The sequence below is a fragment of the Arachis ipaensis genome, chromosome B3 (assembly GCF_059453495.1).
Source record: "Arachis ipaensis isolate K30076 ecotype BB chromosome B3, ASM5945349v1, whole genome shotgun sequence".
Classification (NCBI taxonomy): Eukaryota; Viridiplantae; Streptophyta; class Magnoliopsida; order Fabales; family Fabaceae; genus Arachis; species Arachis ipaensis.
This window is the reverse complement of record NC_142438.1, coordinates 5,274,590-5,293,421: the sequence shown is the minus strand read 5'-3', so window position 1 is coordinate 5,293,421 and position 18,832 is coordinate 5,274,590. Positions and strand designations below refer to the sequence as shown.

At 34.3% G+C, this 18,832-nt stretch overlaps 1 non-coding gene and 1 pseudogene across 2 annotated transcripts; one reads left to right on the top strand and one right to left on the bottom strand.

Annotated features, from left to right (window-relative positions):
- Positions 1-5,821: 5,821 nt before the first annotated feature.
- LOC148569692 (cysteine proteinase inhibitor-like) lies at positions 5,822-7,459 on the bottom strand (annotated as a pseudogene). Its single transcript, XR_015907061.1, has 2 exons — positions 6,437-7,459; positions 5,822-6,159 (listed from the first exon to the last, which is right to left on the bottom strand). The product of XR_015907061.1 is annotated as a cysteine proteinase inhibitor-like (transcript).
- Positions 6,958-7,261, top strand: LOC148569693 (signal recognition particle RNA). Its single transcript, XR_015908593.1, has one exon.
- Positions 7,460-18,832: the final 11,373 nt, after the last annotated feature.

Here is an 18,832-nt window from a genome sequence, read left to right as displayed (position 1 = left end):
ATTTTACAGTACGTGACACTTTAGGCCATTTAGTATTTTAGGATTTTACTAATTTCGTCAAAGAGATAATCTACATAAGACACTAAGTTAATTTACCATATTATCAAACTCATGACTAAATTAATTATTGAGTAACAATTAAAATAAAGATTATCGATATATGTTGGTGAAGAAAATTCAAAAGCTATTGGACCATATTGGCACGACGTTGTTATTGTCATTTTATTAACAATGTATAATTATAAAATTCGACCTAATTAATCAATTTTAAAAATTTTAAGGATTAAATTGATTAGCTAGATAATTTATTAGTATTAAATTTAATTTTTGTTTGATTCTAAAGTATTTTTTAAAAAAAATTATGGATGAAAAAAATTATTGAACAGTTGTTAAAAAAAAAGTATTCCATCATTTAATAGTTGTGCAAAAAAAAATATATAAACCAAAAAGATTGTTTAATTGTAAAAAAAATTCAACTATAATCTACATCTAAAGTTTTTTTTAAAAAAATTAATTAAAAAAGAAAAAATGATGATTTATGAGCAAGACATACCAGGTCATGTGGGTCGAGGGTTTGCCCTCCAACCTACGTGCAAGTCCCGAGACCCAACTCTTAACTTGGAGAGGACAGAACAACATATTGCAAACCCAAGTTAAGAGTTCGCGTTATCAATAATATTGCCAATCAAGTTCATTAATTAAGTCGAATTTTATAACTATCTAGAATAAACTAGTAAAATGGTACCCCAAAATTTATATGATTGACAAAAAAATTCACAAAAACTGTTAAGAACAAATAAGCCTCCTTATCAATTTTAATTTCAATAATTAGGTCGAATTTTATAATTATGTAAAATAAACTACTAAAATAGTACTCAAAAATTTATATTGTTGACAAAAAAAATTACAAAAAATATTAACAACAAATAAGCCTCTAAAAGATTTAAAAATGAGATGAAAAGAATTAGATATATATATATTTTAAAAAATAGATTTTAGAGATCAATTTTTTTTCCAAATATTTATAACATTGTTCTAAGTTCTTCGCTTGACAAGTCTCACCTCGGTCATATATATTAGAACACACGGGTTTATAAAACTTATGAGAAGGTGTAACATTTTTTGAATTTGATAACGCGAGCTTGTGACCTGAGTGGGGGCATTATTGTAATGGAACATGGGCTTGGATATTCTTGGTTGGGCTAAATGTGTTTGCAATATGATGTCCTATCCTCTCCAAGTTGAGAGTTGGGCCTCGGGACTTGGGCGTAGGCTAGAGGGCAAAGGGTTAACAGGTTGCTGCACCCTCGGCCCACATGGCCTGGTATGTCTTACTCATAAACCATCACTTTTTTTTTTAACTAAATATTTTTTAATAAAAATTTTAGAATGTTACAATATGGATGACCATTGACCACGTATGATTTGGATGGCTTAACTTTCCTCTAGTGAAGTGTCATATTACCAAGGAAATTACATTTAATGAAAGAGGAAAAAGAGGACTCTTGTACATGTATAAATAGGAGGTTAAGCCTCCGTTGATTACACACAGCAACAATAAAATACTCTTCCTCCTTTCATATACAATTCTCTATTTCTCTCTTTTAAGCTCTTAAGTTGCAATATATATATATATATATATATATAAAACACTAGTGAATAACCAACTTGGGTCAGCTCACTCGTCCGCTTAAACAAGTGTCGGGAGTTCGAACCCCGCCTTGTGCATGCAGCAACTCATTGGCCAGCGGCAGACCCTTAAATGGAGCTTAGATCCGCGACGGATTAGTTCTTAACCTGTCGGGTTGAGGGATACCGTTTGGGTAAACCAAAAAAAAAAAAAAAAAATTAGTGAATAGATAAGTTACTTCTATTATTATAGTGAGATAATTATATTAGTAAATACTAATACTAGAGTCTTCTATTTACACTTCTTTATTTTATCTTCTTTATTTATTTATTTCACAACACGTTATCAGCACGAGACTCTGATCAAATTTTAGGAAGACTCAGGTAACAAATTTTCATTATGTCGAAATTCTCTCATCTTGAATTTAATGCTCTTGATATATCTGGGAATAATTATTTATCATGGATACTAGATACTAAAATCCATCTTGATTCAATGGATCTTGGAGATACCGTTAAGACTGAAAATAATACATCTAAGAAGGATAAAGCCAAAGTCATGATTTTCCTTTGTCGTCATTTTGACGTAAGATTGAAAAATGAATATCTCACATTAAAAGATCCTGCAGATCTGTGGAAAGACCTTGAAAAAATGTACAATCATATGATACTTCCTCAAGCCTGATATGTTAGAGAAAACTTTCTCGACCTTCCATGTCTCAAATGTGCTCCTGCAGCAGCAGTATCGAGAAAAAAGATTTAAAAATATTTTGAGCTAATTTTTTACCTTCTTGTTGTTGAGCGCAACAATGAGTTACTCTTAAAAAATCATGAAGCGCGCCTAGCTGACACTGCCCCATTTTCTGAAACAAATGCGGCAAATCATAACCCCAGAAGAGGTAAATGGCAAGACTTTGGTAGCAAGAAAAATTATGGAAGGAAAATGAATTATGTTCACAAGAAAGGATCTCACTAGAAGTGGGATAAAGAAAGAAACAATGGCAAAAATAAATCAACTGAAGATAAATATTTTCGTTGTGGTGGAAAGGGCCATTGGTTGCGTACCTGTCGTACTCCAAGGCACCTAGTCGATCTTTATCAAGCATCTTTGAAAAAAGATGACAAAGGAAAGGAAACAAATTTTGTTTCAAATGATGCTGAAAATTCCACCACTCATTATGATGTATCTGATTTCTTTGAGGATCTTGAAGGAAATATTGGTCATTTGATCAATGATGAAATAGCTTAATATGTATGTTTGTTAAGTATTCATATGAATAAATAATGTAAGAAACTACTTGTTAAGTTTTATGCATTTAAATTTCAAAATTACTGAATGTGCCAAGATAATAATAATGAAATTTTTAGTATATACTATACTTCTTAGAAAAATATTTTCAACCAAGGAAATAATTTTACTGCGTAAATATTTCTACTCATTTATTATTATTTGTCTTTGAAGAGAATGACAAAGATATATAGTGAAGATGTTTGCCTTGCGGATAGTGCAAGTTCGCACATCATTCTCAAAAGTGATATATATTTTACCAATCTTGTGTCAAAAGAAGAATATGTTAATACTATTATTGGCTCGGACAATGTGATAGAAGGCTCCGGAAGAGCTATAATTTTGTTTCCTGAAGGAACAAAATTCATAATAAATAATGCACTATTATCTACCAAGTCTCTGAGAAACTTGTTGAGTTTCAAAGATATTCGCCGAAATGGATATCATATTGAAACAATGAATGAGAAAAATCATGAGTACTTGTATATCACAACCCATGATTTAAATAAAAAGGTTATATTAGAAAAGTTACCCTCACTTTCAGGTGAGTTGTATTATACTAGAATAGTGCAATTGAATCACATGCCATTGTAAACCAGAAGTTTACTAACCCAAATTAATTCATAACTTGACACGATCGATTGAGTCATCCGGGAACAACCATGATGCCGAAAATTATTGAAAACTTCCATAGACATTTACTAAAGAACCAGAAGATTCTTAAATCTAGTGAATTTTGTTGTGCTGCATGTTCTCAAGGGAAGTTAATTTTAAGGCCATCACCAGTAAAGATTAGATTTGAATCCCTGAATTCCTAGAAAGGATTCAAAGCGATATATGTGGACCTATTCATCCACCATGTGGGTCTTTTAGATATTTTATGATTCTAATAGACGCATCTTCGAGATGGTCACATGTGTGCTTATTGTCTTCTCGCAACCTGGCGTTTGCGAGGTTTTTGGCTCAAATTATTCGATTAAAAGCACAATTTTCAGAAAATCCAATCAAAGTAATTTGTCTTAATAATGCTGGTGAATTTACTTTCCAAGCATTTGATGCTTATTGTATGGCTAATGGAATAAGTGTTGAACATCCAGTAGCTTATGTTCACACACAAAATGAGTTAGCAGAATCACTTATTAAATGCCTCCAATTAATTGCTAGACCCTTACTTATGAGAACAAATCTCCCAACGTCGGCTTGGGGCATGCTATTTTACATGCCGCAGCACTTATTCGTTTGAGACCAACGAGTTATCATCAGTTCTCTCCTATGCAATTAGCTTTTGGCCAGCAGCCAAATGTTTCCCATTTAAGAATATTCGGGTGTGCGATATATGTTCCCATTGCACCACCTAATCGCACCAAAATGGGACCGCAAAGAAAATTTATGATATATGTTGGATATGATTCTCCCTCTATAGTGAAGTATCTCGAGATACAAACTGGAGATGTATTTAAAGTCCGGTTTGCGAATTGTCATTTTGATGAATCAAAATTTTCAACATTAGGGGGAGAGAATAAACTTCCTGAAAAGGAACTTAATTGGAAAGCATCATCTTTGATGCATTTAGATCATCGATCAAGGTAATGTGAACTAAAAGTTCAAAAGATTATACATTTGCAAAGAATAACAAATGAATTGCCTGATACATTTTTCGATACAAAGAGGATAACCAAATCTTATATACTAGCAGAAAATACCCCAATTCGAATTGATGTCCCAATAGAATAAGTAGCTATTGAAGCAAATTTATGCCAAAAGCGTGGCAGGCCTGTCGGTTCCAAAGACAAAAATTCTCAAAAAAGAAAAGAGATAAATACGATTTCTGTTGAAAAAGACATAGTAGAGATAGACACTTGCAGTTGTCCAAAATTCTGATATAATTTTAATGCCAGAAGACATTCAGGTACCTGAAAATTGCGAAAATGACTTTCGTAAATCTGTTTCTTAGATATGGCATAATGGTGACTTTCACGTAAAAATTCCAAATTCTGATTATTAAATCTACAATTTCTTATCTAAACACATAACTGAACTCATAAAAAATTAGAAAGATAAAATGATGATTCTAATAATTTATTAAAAAAATAATAAAAAGAATGAAGAAAAGTTTTAATTGACTACCTACCTCCATCAAGATACAGCCTCAAAAAAGATGAAGAAGAGCTTTAATTAACTACTTAACATGGAGCAGTGAAACTTGTAGCTGTCATTCACCGAATAAATAAAATACAGATCCAAAATAAAATTCACTGTTAAAAAAGAAAAAAAGACATTAAACCAAACTTTTCTATCACCACAGTTATTGCAAAATGTAAAAATATTTATAGCTTAATCCAATTATGATGATATCTTATGCACTCTATGAGCCATCTTCAAATTTGATTAAATCTGTGGCACTATTCAAAAACACAGGAGCAAGGAAGAGATCATAGGTAATGGGATATGTACTAAATAATTCACACCAATCATAATATATACCAAATAGACCTCGTTCTGCATTATATTGCAGGTATATCCTTATCTTGACTGTAGAACTATATATTATAGACAATATAATGCAGAACTAACAATATCTCCCTGCCTATGCAACAATTATTATCAGCTTATGTGCATGCATTTTTCCTTATGAGTGTCATTTCTTCTTTTTTGTTATTTTTTATTGAAACACAGTAAATAAACAATTATAATTAAACTAACATATGAAATCTGCAAAAAATAACAACTTCTATTGGAAGGATAGTTTTATTTTCTTTACACTATAGTACTTTAGTTAGCATGTTTTAAGGTCATAAAGAAACTCAAACAGAAAAATTTTCTGTTGTAAAGCATGCAATGATGCAAGTCAGCAAGTAAATGTCACCCTACTCTCAATTATAACTTCCATGTTCCATCAATAAGTAATTTTTAACTTTTTATACATTCTATTGATGATATATTAATATTACACCCATTTATAGTATTTCAGAGCATAGCTACATTTATTCCATACATATATTAGTGAAAATTAAATACATAGCTAGATAAGTGCTCTAGACACTGAAGCAGCATTATCATTTTCATTATCATCATCATCAGTAACAAGCTTGAACTCTTGCAGCTCCTTGAAGTTCAACCATGGCTTCATAAACTTGTTTCTTCTCATCACCATCTTTTGCCTCCATAGTTATTTCATATATGCTTCCAGCAACTACTTGCTCCTTTGCACTTATCACCCTCACAAGCTCCAAGCTTGAATTCTGCAGCAGAAATTAGAAATTATAAACATATTATTCAAATACAAAAATATTAATCACTTATATTTTCTCAAATTCATTCGAACTAAAAGTATTACTTCAAATCATACAAACATAAAAATAGAATAATAAACCCCATTTTGAATAATAACCCCACTAACATACTAACATAAAGCACAAGACATTAATTAAGTGACAAAAATAACCCAAATTAAAATGAATTATTTATTTTATCTGGGAAAAAAATTAGAAACAGAAGTAGAAGACGAAGAAGAAGAACCGAATTTTTGTTATGTTCTTCAAGAGCAAAGCGAGCAAGGTTCTGGATCTCAATGCTGTTCTGGCTTCCTTCAACCACACGATTGCCACCTAGTGTAGCCATTTTCTCTTATCTCTGATTTCTTTTCTTTTTTCTTCACCACTTTATAATTTGTTACATGAATTGTGATCTTGGTTTGTTAAATATCTATGTCCCTTTATATATAGTTTGACACTTTGACTTGCAGGTTCAACGTTTTGAGTGGTTAATAATGGCACCCTCCAAGCATATCTAAATACTAATATCTAAATCTCATGTAATTACCCGCACGTGTTTTTATTGGTGCATAGTCTTACAATGATTTGATAGAAAGGATTAATACTTGTAATTTACAATTCCATTAACAAAAGTACTTGAAGTTAAGAGTTAACGATAATTAGAAAATCTCACGTTTATCGTTAGATAACACCAAATTTGTCCCACATCAGGTAATAAAAAAGTTTTATAAATATTTTTAATGTCTAAGAGAGTTGGTTTAGTCCGCCGAGTTGAGTAACGCCAACTTGTGACTCAAGTGAGGGCACCAAGGTGATGGAACATGGTTTAGGCTACGCTTGGTGGGATTAGAAGCTTGCACCATGCTGGCTTGCCCGCTCCAAGTTGAGAGTTGGGCCATGGCTCTCGAGCGAAGGCTCGAGTGTCCTGGCTCGTAGGCTAGAGGGCACCGCGTCAGGCTGGTTTAACAGAGCAGCGAATACCTCTGGCTCCCAACAGTGGAGGGATCACAAGCTGCTGCACCACTAATCCACAATGCTGGGTGTGCCTAACCATTGAACCATCAACTTTTGTTTTATTCAATTTAACACAATTTTTTGTTATACACTGCAATCACACATTACTATATAATTTACACATACTATTCTATATCAATACTGTTACTTGTATTTTTTGTTTAATCGAGCTTTGTGATTTGTTGATTACTTTATCAGCATTTACATATGCAATTAATCCTAGGAAATAGCGCCATTATAAAAGTTGGTAATAAATTTCAGTTTTTACCTCCAGATGAATTGTACATAGCAAATGATCAATCAGGACAAAATAAAAGCAACGTATTTAACTCACTTGAAGTAAGACTGAATAAATGAATCGATTTGCTGTTTAGCTGGGAGCGTGATGATAACATAAAAAGGTGCAAATTGTGTTCTCAATTCCTGAACTCTGTATGAGAAGAATTGAATCTAACATTAAGACTCGAAAATCTCTTAATGAAATAGATAACAAAGTCCCAACTAAAGACTTGAAAACCAACAGCTCAGTTACCTGCTGAAGATCAGAGACAAGTTGTTGCAATCCCAGTAAGTCACAAAAACAAATGCTACAGACAAACCCCCACAATTGAAAATGAAGTCCTGCAAATAAGCTTCTCAAAATTAGTGGAGAGTCAGTATTTGAAATAAACGTTACTGGAGCAATAGGGACAAAATTAAGGCGAAAAGAATTTGCAGAGAAGAAAGTCGAGATGAAGTTGATAACAGAGAGGAAAATATAGAATCAAGTTAATTATTGACTTTTTTGTTTTTTCCTTTTCAATTACTAGAGAGACCTATAAACCAATATAACAGAGAATCAACAAAATGACATAGAGTGAAAGTGTTGGGAGTGATAAGAACGCCAATGTGAGTGGATGACGATGCAGTGCGATAGAAAATAATTTCAACAATGGTGAAATAAAAAATTGAAAGCAATTCTGAATTAAGCAATTCTGAAAATAATTTCAACAATGCTTAACATGGTACTAGAACGCACTATGTTAAGCATACTTAGTTCTAAAACTTAAACTCATGAATGAGAAAATAAAATACTATAATAACATTCACAAAATATAAAAAAGAATCATGATAATTTTTAAAAGAATATAAGATAAAAAAAATTAAAATTATTGATCCACGAAAATGTAAGAAAGAATAATGATAATTATTAAAAAGATACGAAATAGAATATTAAAATTATTAATGAATCTCAACATGATTAATTATTAAATATTAATCTGTGTATGATTAATTACATAATGCTTTCTTAAAATATGATTGAGAAAAAAAATGTATGCAAACTGTCACCATAATGCATTATGTTAGCATGTTTGGTCAAATGAATTCATAATTTGGCATGATTAATTGGGTCATACGGGAACAACCATGATGCGGAGAATTATTGAAAACTCCCATAAACATTCACTAAAGAACCAAAAGATTCTTAAATATAGTGAATTTCGTTGTGCTGCATGTTTTTAAGGAAAGCTAATTTTAAGGTCATCACTAGTAAAGATTGGATTTGAGTCTCCTAAATTTCTAGAAAGGATTCAAGGCGATATATGTAGACCTATTCATCCACCATGTGGATCTTTTAGATATTTTATGGTCTTAATAGACGCATCTTCAAGATGGTCACATGTGTGCTTATTGTCTTCTCGCAACCTGACGTTTGCGAGATAACTTGCTCAAATTATTCAATTAAAAGCACAATTTCCAGAAAATCCAATCAAAGCAATTCGTCTTGATAATGCTGGTGAATTTACTTCCCAAACTTTTGATGCTTATTGCATGGCTAACGGAATAAGCGTTGAACATCCAGTAGCTCATGTTCACACACAAAATGGGTTAGCAGAATCACTTATTAAACGCCTCCAATTAATTGCTAGACCATTGCTTATGAGAACAAATCTCCCAACCTTAGCTTGAGGGCATGCTATTTTACATGCCACAACACTTATTCGTTTGAGGCCAACAAGTTACCATCAGTTCTCTCCTATGCAATTAGCTTTTGGTCAGCAGCCAAATGCTTCCCATTTAAGAATATTCAGGTGTGTGATATATGTTCCCATTGCACCACCTTCTCGCACCAAAGTAGGACCCAAAAAAAAAAATTGGAGATATATGTTGGATATGATTCTCCCTCTATAGTGAGGTATTTTGAGATACAAACTGAAGATGTATTTAAAACCCAATTTGTGGATTGTCATTTTAATGAATCAAAATTTCTAACATTAGGGGGAGAGAATAAGCTTTCTGAAAAGGAACTTAATTGGTATGTATCATCCTTGATGCATTTAGATTCTCGATCAGGGCAATGTGAATTAGAAGTTCAAAAGATTATACATTTGCAAAGAATAGCAAATGAATTGCCTGATGCATTTTCTGATACAAAGAGGACAACCAAATCCTTACCAACTAAAAATGCTCCAATTCAAATTCATGTCCCAGTCGGACAAATAACCACCAAAACAAATTCACGCCAGAAGCGTGGCAGGCCTGTCGGTTCCAAAGACAAAAATTTTTGAAAAAGAAAAGAGGTAAATACTATTCCTGTTGAAAAAGACATAGTAAAGACACCTGCAGTTGTCCAAAATTCTGATATAATTTTAATGCCAGAAGACGTTCAGGTACCTGAAAATTGTGAAAATGACGAGATCTCTATAAATTATGTCTTTACAAGAAAGAAATGGGACCGAAATAAAATAATTGTCAATGAAATATTTACATATAATGTGGTATTAGATATCATGCATGAAAGTAAGGATCTTGAGCCAAGATCAGTTGAAGAATGTCAACAAAGAAATGATTGGCCAAAATGAGAAGAAGCTATGAAGGCTGAGTTAGACTCACTTGCAAAACATGAAGTCTTTTGACCTATAGTCCGTACACCAGAAGATGTATAACCTGTTGGATACAGATGGGTATTTGTGAGAAAATGAAATGCGAAAAATGAAGTTGTACACTACAAACCTCGACTTGTGGCACAAGATTTTTCACAAAGGCCCGGTATAGATTATGAAAAAACATATTCCCTGTAGTGGATGCAATAACATTGCGTTATTTGGTCAGTTTATCCGCATATCATAAATTACATATGCATTTAATGGATGTGGTAACAGCCTACTTATACGGCTCATTAGATCGTGATATCTATACGAAAGTCCTTGAAGGATTAAAGATATCTAAACCATCTAATGAATATTCTCAAGGATTATACTCAGTCAAATTGCAAAGATCTTTATATGGTCTAAAGCAATCTAGACGAATGTGATATAATCGTCTGACTGAGTATCTGTTCAAAAATGGATTTAAGAATGATGATATCTGCCCATGTGTTTTCATAGAGAAATCTGCATTTGGATTCATTATAATTGCTGTGCACGTTGATGATTTAAATATCATTGAAACTCCTGAAAAGATTCCAACAATTATAAAAAATTTAAAAGAAGAGTTTGAAATGAAAGATCTTGGAAAGACTAAATTTTGTCTCGGCCTGCAGATCGAGCATACAAAAAATAGGATTTTTATTCATCAAACAACATACACAAAAAAAAATCTTGAAGAGGTTTTATATGGATAAATTACATCCATTAAGTACCCCAATGATCGTAAGATCTTTGGATGTGGAAAATGATCAATTCCGTCCTTAAAGAAGAAAATGAAGATATCCTTGGTCTTGAAGTATCATATCTTAGTGCTATTGGAGCGCTAATGTATCTTGCTAATATTACACGACCTGACATATCATTTGCTGTAAATTTACTAGTAAGGTATAGTTCCTCTCCAATCAGAAGACATTGGAATAGAATCAAACAAATCTTTTGATATCTTTATGGAACGGTTGATATGGGATTGTTTTATCCCTATGAATCCAAGTCACAATTAGTTGGCTATGTAGATGCAGGATACTTATCTGATTCACACAAAGGGAGATCTCAAACAGGATACCTGTTCACATATGGTGGTACAGTTATATCATGGAGGTCCATGAAACAGACGATAGTAGCAACCTCCTCTAATCATGCTGAAATAATAGCGATACATGAAGCAAGTCGCGAGTGTTTTTAGCTCAAGAGTCTGATCCAATATATTCTATCATCATGTGGACTGATTGATCAAAAGATAACTCCAACTGTTCTGTTTGATGATAATACAACATGCATTGCTCAACTTAAAGGCAGATATATCAAAGGCGATAGAACAAAGCATATTTCTCCTAAATTCTTCTTCACTCATGATCTTCAAAATCAAGGGACAATTGATGTCCAACAGATCCGCTCAAGTGACAATATGGTAGATTTATTTACAAAGTCACTCCCAAAATCCTCCTTCGAAAGATTGGTACATGAGATTGGGATGCACCGATTTCAAGACATTAAATGATGTCAACAAGAGGGGGAGACTGTACTCTTTTTTCCTTGGTCAGATTTTTCCCATTGGATTTTTCTTGACAAGGTTTTTAACGAGGCAGTCTCCATCGCAAAGGATATTATACTCTTTTTTCTTCACTAAAATTTTTTTTCATTGGATTTTTCTTTAGTAAGATTTTAACGAGGCAATAATCCTAAATTGGCATCTAAGGAGGAATATTGTGATAAGAATGGAATAAATGCCCATTTATAAATTGGGCGGCTAATCTTTTCCATATCAAAGGAATCACTTTTCAAGACAAATTTAAAATTAATGAAAGGTTAAAAACAAAGGCTTGTTACCTATATAAATAGGAGAAGCCATGCTTGAAATAACACACAGCAATAAAATAATTCTCTCTCTCTTTATGTTACAAGTCTAAATATTCTTCTCTCTCACTCTTTATATATAATATTAGTAAATATATTAATCATCTTTATTATATTGAGATAGTAATTATGGTGAATATTGTTATCTAATTATATTTCTTTATTTATTACCTTTTCCTTGTTTATTTATTTATTTATTTATTTTACAACATATCGAAATATGTTGGTGAAGAAAATTCAAAAGCCATAATTCCACGACATTGTTATTGTAATTTTATTAACAATGTCAAAGTAGATAATTATAAAACTCGACCTAATTAATTAATTTTAAAAATTTTAAGGATTAAATTGATTAGCTAGATAATTTATTAATGTTAAGTTTAATTTTTGTTTGATTCTAAAGTATTTTTCAAAAAAATTACGGATGAAAAATATTATTTAATAGTTGTTAAAAAAAGTATTTCATCATTTAATAGTTGTGCAAAAGAAAATATACGGACGAAAAATATTTTTTAATTGTTAAAAAAAATTCAATTATCATCTGCCTCTAAAGTTTTTGTTAAAAAGAAAATTAGTTAAAAAAAAAGTGATGGTTTATGAGCAAGACATACCAGGCCATGTGGATCGAGGGTGCAACAGCCTGTTATCCCTTTGCCCTCCAGCCTACGCCCAAGTTCCGAGGCCTAACTCTCAACTTGGAGAGGACTGGACAACATATTGCAAACCTATTTAGCCCAACCAAGAATATCCAAGTACATGTTTCATCACAATAATTCCCCCACTCAGGTCACAAGCTCACGTTATCAAGTTCGGAAAACATTACACATTCTCATAAGTTTTATAAACTTGTGTGCTCTAATATATACGACCGATGGAACTTATCAAGCATAAGAAATCTGGACAGATCTGCAAGTTGGCCATTCAACTATTGGACTTCTTTTATGCAGGTCGGACTCCTCATTTCTAGGATTGCTCTACATTTGTCGGGGTTAGCCTCAACTCCCCTATCTGTGAGCATAAATCCTAAAAAATTTTTCGCCTCTACTGCAAATGTGCATTTTGCGGGATTTAGTCTCATCCCATGCCTTCTTATAGTACTGAAGACTTGTGAGAGGTCGGTCAAGAGATTTGTCTCTTCTTTGGTCTTTACCAACATGTTGTCTACGTACAATTCCATTAGGCTTCCAAGATGGGGTGCAAACATCTTGTTCATCAGCCTTTGATATGTGGTGCCTGCATTTTTTAATCCAAATGGTATGACCACATAACAGTAATTCGCTCTAGGTGTAATGAAGGATGTCTTTTCTTGATCCGACTTATACATCGGGATTTGATTGTATCCCGAGTAGGCATCCATGAATGATAGGTACTGGTATCCCGAGCTGGAGTCCACTAAAGCATCTATATTGGGAAGTGGGTAGGGGTCCTTTGGACAGGCTTTATTGAGGTCGGTGTAGTCAACACACTTTCTCCACTTTCCATTTTGCTTTTTTACTAACACTACGTTCACCAGCCATGTCGGATATTTGACTTCCCTGATGAATCTGGCCTCTAACAAAGCTTGAACTTGCTCTTCGACTACCTGAGCTCGTTCTGGTGCGAGCTTTTGCATTCTTTGTTGGACAGGTCGGAACCCGGGATAGACTGCCAGCTTATGCGTCATGAGTTCGGGGTCTATTCCAGGCGTTCCGCAGCCTTCCAAGCAAAGAGATCGGAATTCTCTTTTAGGAGTCTTATGAGTTCATTTTTTAACTTCATTCTCATATTGGCTCCTATGTTGGTATCCTTTCCGACCTCTTCTGTGATCTGGACTACCTCCGTTCTTCCTTCAGGCTGTGGCCGTAGTTCTTCTTTTACTCTGACTCCTCCGACCTCAATTGTATTGACTTCTTTGTCCTTTTCTCGTAAATTCAGGCTTTCATTGTAACATTTTCTCGCCAGCTTTTGGTCTCCCTTAATGGTGGCAACTCCATCCTTTGTTGAAAACTTCATACAGAGGTGAGGAGTAGAGACTATGACTCCCAACCAATTTAGAGTTGTCCTGCCAATTAGGGCATTGTGGGCTGAAGCTACATCCACAACAATGTAGTCCACGCTTAGGGTTCTTGACCTCAGTCCTTTCCCAAAGGTGGTATGCAGGGAAATGAACCCCAAGGATTTGATTAGAGTATCTTCTAACCCAAAAAGAGTATCCGGGTAGAATTCCAGCTCTTTTTCTTCTAGCCCCCAATTTGTCGAATGCCGGCTTGAAAAGTATGTCGGCTGAACTACCTTGGTCTACCAAGGTTCTGTGCAAGTGAGCATTGGCAAGGATCATGGTGATTACTACCAGGTCGTCGTGCTCGGGTACAATGCCCTGTCCATCTTCTTTGGTGAAAGAGATTGTCGGGAGGTCGGGTCCTTCATTCCCGACTTGGTAGACTTCTTTTAAATGTCTCTTCCGAGACGACTTAGTCAGCCCCCTCCCGCAAATCCTCCCGATATCATGTGAATGTGTCGTTCTAGAGTCTGCGGGGGCAGGCCTCTTCGGTCGACATACTCGTCGTCTCTTTTTCTTTTTCCCTGATTGTTCGACCTTTCCATGAGATATCTATCTAACCGACCTTCCCTGGCCAGTTTTTCTATCACATTTTTTTAGGTCATAACAATCATTTGTTGAGTGACCATATAGCTTGTCGTACTCACAATACTCGTTATGGCTTCCTCCCTTTTATTTTTTATTGGGCACGGTGGAGGGAGCTTCTCGGTGTGACAAATTTTCCTGTAGACGTCCACTAGAAAAACTCGTAATGGAGTATAGTTGTGGTACCTTCTTGGCTTCTCGGATTTGACTTCTTCTTTTTTTTGGGCTCCCCCTCTTTTTCTTTTAACTGATGAGGGTGCCCAAGTCGCCAATTCAGCTCTCGTAACCTGGCGTTTTCTTCCATGGTGATGTACTTTTCAACTCGCTCTTGAACATCATTTAAAGAAGTCGGATGTCTTTTTGAGATAGATTTGGAGAAAGGTCTTTCTCGGAGGCCATTGAATAGTCCCATTATCACCGTATCAGTGGATAGGTCCTAAATTTTCAAACATGCCCTGTTAAATCTTTCTATATAGTCTCAGAGGGGTTCTTTGATCTCTTGTTTGACTCCGAGTAGGCTGGGCGCATGCTTGACCTTATCCTTTTGAATAGAAAATCGGGTAAGAAATTTGCGCGCTAGGTCATCGAAACTCATAACCGACCTAGGGGGCACGCTGTCGAACCACTTCATGGCCACTTTTGTCAAAGTCGTCGAGAAAGCTTTGCAGCGGGTAGCGTCCGAAGCATCAGCCAAATACATCCGGCTTTTGAAATTGCTAAGGAGTGCTTCGGGTTAGTTGTTCCGTCGTATAGGTTCATGTCGGGACTTTTAAAATTTCTAAGAACTCTAGCCCGCATGATATCTTTTGTGAAAGGATCTTCTCCTCCTAACGGGGTATCTTCCCTAGCTATTCGGGAGTCCCTGTTTTAAAGGTTAGATTCCAGCTTTGAGAGCTTCTTCTCTAGCTCTCGTCGCCGTTTGATCTCCTTCCTCAAGCTTCTTGTAACATCCGAAATTTTTGAAAATTAAATAATTAGTTATTTATGAGTTATTATATTATATTGAGATTTTATTTTTAAAAAAACTATTTTTAACAAAAATAATTAAATAAAATTTTATAATTATTGAAGTTTAATTTAATTATAATTTATTCTATTAGTTTGAATTATTTATTAGAAACTATTTTAACAAGTAAAATTAAATTAATTTTATTTATTTATTTATATTTATTTTATTATTATTATTATTATTATTATTATTATTATTATAATGAAAAAGTTTTCAACAAGCCATTTGAAAACAAGGGAAAAGAAATTGGCTTTTATATATCATCTGGACACTTAGTAACATATATATATACCTCTTTTTTTAATTAATCATCATCATTTGGCCGCAGCTCCGAGGGAGCAAAAGAAAGAAAATTAGAAACGTGGCTTGATGCTATATATATATATATATATATATATATACCAGATGTTCCGGAGAGGATCAAGGAGGGAAAGGGGAAGAAGGCGTGAAAATGAAAATAAAAGTCAGTATGGATGTAGCATGATATGCAAGAACAAGAAAGTAAATATGGAGTTAGATGCGGCGGTAGTCCGCACGCATATGCAGATTAGTATGGAGAGTTAGATGCGGCGGTAGTCCGCACGCATATGCAAATGCAGATGTAGGAAAAGTAAAAATGAAGAACAATAAATTGAGGAATTGGATAAAAAATTTTATTAAATGATTGAGATTGAAAAGGAAAGAAGAGGGAAGAAGAAGAGCTGAAGAGCTTACAAGGGAACTCTCAGAGCTTCTCTCTCTAACTTCTCTCTATCTTATGTAAAACTCAAGGGTGCCTCACAATGAGAACGAGGCCTCCTTTTATAGATGAAGATTCAACTGTGTCTACAGTATATATGAAGGTAACCGGTACTATTTCTACAGTACAGGTTGATAATTTTGATTTTTCTGATTACATGTATTTGGTGATTAGAGACTAATCCTCTCCAAGATCAATTCCAAAGCAGTCATCTTCATTTTGATTATAACCGCTTGAGGATTCTGCTGACGAAGTAGGATCTTCTTTGTGTTTTTCATCTTCTTCAATCATCTGCATGATATGCTGAAGATGTTTTGTCAAGGTTTCCTTTGATTGAGCTCCTGCAAGAGCTGCAGCTATTTGAGCTTTCTGATTGAGAAATGAAGCCGTTTCGGGATCTGAAATCTTTTGACTATGTGGATTGGTTTTGAACCATTCTCTGACCTTGTCTGGATAGGCCAGTGATGAATCAAATTGTGACCACCATTTTACGTAACCATGCCTTTGTAAGATTGGAAGTGATTTGCGTGGTCTGATTTTGCATATTTGTATTGCCAGAAAAATACCCATGCCAGTGAAAATATTGAGAAAAATTTTAATATTACAGGAACACATATTTTCTGACTGTTAAATTTTGATTGGAAAAGTTTATACCCTTCATCTGTTGGTGAGGGTAGAATTTCTGGGATTGGCCCAAAGAAGTCCCACCATTGGTAGAACCAATTTCGAAAAACATAATTGGTTTTTCTTTTAAAATAGATTAACCATGAATGTCTGTACTGAATATTTTGAAACCAAAATACTTTAGTCCAGGCTTCCATGTAGTCCCAATAATTAAAACCTATTGGGTCATAATTTTGAGGAAATTTTTGGATTTTGTTTAAATTGTTCCCAAATTGCTTTGGGGACAAAATTCGGAGGATTTGGATAGTTGAATGGGTTATAAATTCAGGATTGGTTTTGTCCTTGTAATGTTTAATAGATACTGAGTCAGTATCTATTAAGATGAATTCATAAAATTGGTGGGTTTTGTTGGGTGCCAAAGGCCTAAAGTGGAATCCAGTAGGAAAAATCTTTGGGATGACTTTGTTTGACGAGCTATCCCAGAATTCAGGCTCCATATGGATAATGTTTGAGATTTTGTTTGTGGACATGTAATTGGTTTGGACTTTTTGTGTTTTGGTAGTGGTTGAGGATGTTTGGGGTGTTTGGACAATAGCCTTTTCTTTTTCTATATGTATGACTGTTTTATGATTGGCCATTTGGGATATCAGTTGAGCTAAGTCGATTTCCTCATCTGATTCACTGCAAATGTCAGCCCAAGATTTTTTGTTGAGTTTAGTGAGACCCTGGTCTTGTAAGGCTAAGAGGGTTTCGATTGGGAAGGCATAGTCTGCCTTAGTTTGTTTGGCTTGGTTGTGTGTTGGTTCAATGGATTGTTGGGTGGGTTGTTGGGTAGATGACCCAGATTGTTGAGTAGGTTGTTGGATAGATGACCCTGTTGGGGTGCTGGACCCAGATCTTCTGATTGGCCCGGGTAGGGCTAGGCGAACGCCTCTGCCTCTTACTGAGGTTAAAGTTGCCTTTTTAGGCATCGTCTCTTTGCTTGTCTCCCTGCAAATATTCACGTGTGAGAAAGTCAGGGAGAGAGTTTGAGTTGTCCTTGATGTGCTCAATATCAAAATCAAAAACGCTTAATATAGTTTGCCACCTGGCAAATACTTGTTTTCATGCAAGATTTTTAACATCATTTTGTAAAACATCTTTAGCCGATTTACAGTTAACTCGGACTAAAAATTTTTTATTGAGTAAGTCAGATTGAAATTTTGTGATGCATAAAATAATGGCTAAAATTTCTTTTTTGATGGTGGAATATTTTTGTTGAGTACTATTCCAATGTTTGGATGTAAATGCAATGATACATTCTTTATCATGCAATTTTTGTTTTAGGATACCCCCGTATCCTAAAACTGATGTATCTGTTTCCACTATTTTGAATGCATGAGGAACAGGTAAGTAAAGACAAGGAAGATTGCGGATTTTAGTTTTAAGAAATCTGATAATATCAGAATGTTTGTCTGTCCATGGTGGAGGATTTTTCTTAAGCCTATCATGGAGAGGCTTAATGAGATTGTTAAGATTTGGGATGAAATCCGAGACATAATTGAGACATCCTAGGAACCTCTGGAGTTGAGGTTTATCAAGGATATAATCCGGAAACTTTTCTACAAACAAAATTGATCTTTCAATCGGGGTTATAGTTCCTTGAAAAATCATATGACCAAGAAAACGGATTTTTGTTTGGAAGAGAACAATTTTTTATTTAGAGACAACAAGACCGTTTTTTTGAATGATGTACATAAAAGTTTTAACATGTTTGAAATGTTCATGTAAAGTTTGGGAAAATATTAAAACATCATCAATATAAACGATTGCAAAGTTTGAGTATGGGTTGAAAATATCGTTCATAATTTTTTGAAATTCAGATGGGG